The following is a 283-nucleotide window of genomic DNA, read 5'->3' as shown; positions in this document are numbered from 1 at the left end:
GATGCTGGCACTGACAATCCAATACGGTGGCAAGATTCTAATCCAGCTAGCAATCCAGTAGGAAAACAAGCATCGTGTGCCGCCGGCTTTATTGTAGAACCAATTACGACGCCGCTTCATTTGAAGATGGCCGCTGGGAAGCGTGTAAACATGTGTAATCGTCTCAATCGACGATTTTTCGTAAAATGAAAGAATCTGGCAGAAAAAGCGTTGCTCTTCCCCGCGAACCAAAATATTTATCGGTAAAGTTCATGACTCCTCAGGGCTCAGGTTAGGAATTTTT

Source organism: Trachymyrmex cornetzi, unplaced genomic scaffold (assembly GCF_001594075.2).
Source record: "Trachymyrmex cornetzi isolate Tcor2-1 unplaced genomic scaffold, Tcor1.1 scaffold386, whole genome shotgun sequence".
Lineage (NCBI taxonomy): Eukaryota > Metazoa > Arthropoda > Insecta > Hymenoptera > Formicidae > Trachymyrmex > Trachymyrmex cornetzi.
The sequence above is the reverse complement of the archived record's forward strand: the minus strand, read 5'-3'. Positions refer to the sequence as shown.